The sequence below is a fragment of the Rhinolophus sinicus genome, chromosome X, assembly GCF_036562045.2.
Source record: "Rhinolophus sinicus isolate RSC01 chromosome X, ASM3656204v1, whole genome shotgun sequence".
NCBI classification, from domain to species: Eukaryota; Metazoa; Chordata; class Mammalia; order Chiroptera; family Rhinolophidae; genus Rhinolophus; species Rhinolophus sinicus.
The window spans coordinates 102,105,457-102,109,206 of NC_133768.1; the positions used below are offsets into that span (position 1 = coordinate 102,105,457).

General features: G+C 39.7%; 1 pseudogene; it reads right to left on the minus strand.

The window, feature by feature from the left end:
- Positions 1–3,032: 3,032 nt before the first annotated feature.
- Positions 3,033–3,441, minus strand: LOC141569683 (large ribosomal subunit protein eL27-like; annotated as a pseudogene).
- Between the last annotated feature and the right edge of the window lie 309 nt (positions 3,442–3,750).

Consider the following 3,750-nt stretch of genomic DNA (forward strand, 5'->3'; position numbering starts at 1 on the left):
TCTTAAGTTTAAAGAGTTAGGGAGTGCTGTTCCCTGCTCTATTCCTAGCTCCCAGCACAGTTCTTGTGCTTACATTTGGCATTTAATACATATTGAATGAATCAATGAGTGAATGAGAGGCTAAAACTGACAGGTGGAGATGTAGAGCGAGAACTACTGTTAAGTCTTGGGAGAGCTGGCATATGGAAGCCGTAATGTGTTGTTTGCTATGCTTGGCTGCATAAAATGAAGCCCAGGAGATATAGAAAGAAACTTTAGGGGGACAGAGTGGACTCCAGTAAAGGGAACTCATATCATCTCTAGTCACCTCAAGACAAAATGAGTACTTATATACTGTAGCCGTTTTTAACCTTATTTGGGGCAATCTGATGAAAACTATGGTCAGTCATCTGAGAAAAAAAATGTACATGCACACATATAAGCCAAGCTTGCAGACAATATCAAGGGACTCAACAAACCTCCCACAGTCCGTTTGTGAATGCCATGTTAAGAATCTCATTCCCACCACTTTGCAGTTAACAAAGCACCTTCACATACATTATCTTAGGAGTAATCACACTGTGGGGAAAATAAGGCTGAACTATGAAACTCATTGTGCAGGTGAAGAAAATGAACCTCAGAAAGGTTAAATCATTTGCCCAAGGTCACACAACCAATAAATCTTAGGGCAGGGATATGGGTCCAGGTGTGTCAGACGCCAGATCCCAGGGGCTCTGCAGTGCCCCACTGTTGATTCTGTGTCCTTAAAAGTGCTCAAACAGGCTAGGTTACCTCTTGACTGGCAGACAGAGCTGTTGTAAGCATTGACAGGGGTGTGTGAAATTCTTGATAAATGTATAAAATAATTTACAAGTGAGAAAACACTGTATGCATGTTTGTTATCAGAGAGGCTGTAGAGCCCAGCAGATAAGGGGGTGGACTCTGGAGACAGACTATCCAGCTTTGAATCCCATTTTGACCACTTAGCAGATTATTTAATTCTCAGTTTCTTCATCTGTAAAGTAGGGATAATAGCAATACCTACCTTATGTGTTAGTGAGACGTTAAATCGAGACAATATATGTACATTACGTAATACAATACCTGGCACTTGGTAAGCACCCAATACATTTTAGCTGGTCTCAGTAAATAATAGCCAGTGTTGATGTAATTGCTGTTATTATTTGAAGTGATTTTATTTCAATAACACCATCATCACTAAGGAGGGAATCCTATCCCTCATGGCCAGGGCTGTGATAGAGTTTTTCTGTACCTTTATTTAAGCTGCGAGGTTACATGCCTCTGCTGTTGTAACCCATGCCACATTGGACACTGGCCTGTTCAGGCTTTGTTGTTAAGAGTAGGTATTGGGATTTAAAAAAAAAGTTGTGGAAATGATGACCATAATTTATATGGTTTTATTTAATAAAGAAGCTTATACTTAATATTTGTATTTTGACAATAAAACAATATACCCATACTTTTCCCAATTTAAAGCAGCCAAGAGAGAGAAGACAATGCAGTCTCCCCTTAAAAAGTGAGCATTCCATCAAATTGGTTAAGTGTTTAAAATATCTATAGGAGGCATGGAGGTATTCGTAGGATAAGTCAAGAATTGTCACTTTTAGATTGTTGAGCATCGAGGGGAGATAAATAATGGGGTCACAGCTACTGTGCTGGGAATTGTGCAAAATCCACAACTTCAGACCTTTTAGAGTAAAATAGAAGAAGCATTAGGTTTCCCTAGTTGATGCTGTCCTTGTCACTAATGTCAGTAAATTTTGTTTTTTGGCAAATAGTTGTTAGATGAGGAAAGACAGTTGGCAAACATGCCCCTTCTGATTTAAATAGCAGATTGACATTTAAATTGAAAGTGCGCATAAGGGTGTTTTGAAAAAGTGACTTGAGGAGGGTTTATTCTACCACTTTTTCTAACAATAGATTTTTTTCCCCAAAGCACTGTTTTTATGTATAGAGAGTCCTAACCACTTCAGTGGCTGGCGGAAGTGGGAGAGGTTTCTTATGCAGCCCAGGGGCCTCCATCACTTCGGTCTGTTGCTATCAAACACACAGGCAGTGGAGCGATGGATTTGGTAAACTAACTGCAATGTTGAGTCTCTCTCTGCTAAAGCAACAAGGTGAGCATCAGTCTCTGCTTCTGTAAGAATCCCGAATTTAAGATTGTCAACAGGAATGACAGCTGGCAGCAGATCCCAGGTACAGAGGGCACGCTATGAGGCAGCTAATTGGAAATATAAGTATGGCCGTGAGAGTCCTGGGGGCATGCTGTCTAACAATAGATTTTTTTAGTATATATATATATATATATATATATATATATATATATATATATATATATATACTAAATTATAGTTGACATTCAATATTATTCTACTTCAGCTTCAGGTGTACAGCGCGGTGGTCAGGCATCTACACCGTCCATGAAGTGGTCTCCCTAATAAGACAAGTGCCCATCTGATACCCCACAAAATCTTTACAATATTGATTGTATTCCCCAAACTGTCTTTCATATCCCCGTGATACTATGGCTGTACTGTGGCTACCGATTTGTGCTTTCTAATCCCCTCCCCTTCTCCTTCATCCCCGCCCCTCTCCTATCTAGCAACCGTCAGTTTTTTCTCTATTATCTCTGAGACTGTTTCTGATTAGTTTGCTCATTTATTCTATTCTTTAGATTCCACATATAAGTGAGATCATATGGTATATGTCTTTCTCCGTCTGACTTATTCCACTTAGCATAATATTGTCTAGATCCATTCATATCGTTGCAAATGGTAAAGATTTCCTTCTTCTTTATGGCTGAATAATACTCCATTGTATACAAGTCGTCTACCGATGGGCATTTCGGTTATTTCCATGTCTTGGCTCTTGTGAATAGCGCTATGTGCATTATGTTTACTTACAACCTACCACTGTGTTTTTGTACACTTCGAATATTTTAGGCAAACATACTGGAAAAATCTATTTGGCTTAAATTTTAACCATCTTTTTTTTTTGTTTTTTTGACTTTTAATGACTGAAACAAAAAGGATCTAAAACCACAGATTCTGGAACAACCATTCATTTATGCCAGTCTTGTACCTCTCTTCGAGCTTGACCATGGCCTCCTGTCGGGCCTTGTGTTTCAGAGCAGGGTCTCTGCAGACATCCTTGTTGATGACAGTTTTGTCCAAAGGGATATCCACAGAGTACCTTGTGGGCATGCGGTGGTTGTAGTTATAACCGTTCCCAGAAGACGATCTTTGACCTCTTGGCAATTTTGTTCTTGCCTATGGCAGCTGTCGCTTTTTGGGGACAGCGGTTAATTCCAGCCACCAGAGCATGGCTGTAGAGACGGTCAGAGGCGCCATCATCAGTTTTCTTCATGATGACCGCTTTGCCTGGAGAGTAGCATCTGGCCAGGACCAGCACCAAGTTCCCGGGTTTCATAAACTTGCCCATTTCCACAGCAGCCACTCTGGCCTACAGCGAAAAGCAAAGTTTAACTATCTTTAATTTTATAGGCCTTGAGAACCACTTTTTCAGGCTTTGAATAATGTGAAATACCCACCAAGATGTCAAATTTACCATGTGATGCTTTACTTTTTCTTTCCAGGCTGAATGTTTTCTTGGATTTCCAAACTTTCTATAGGTCTTGCAAGGGAGATACTCAAAGGCAGAAAATTAGTTCATATTTCATAGAGTAAAAAAAAAATAAAGTGGCAACTTGGAACTTCATGTGCTAGTTATTAAAATGATCACATCATTTTT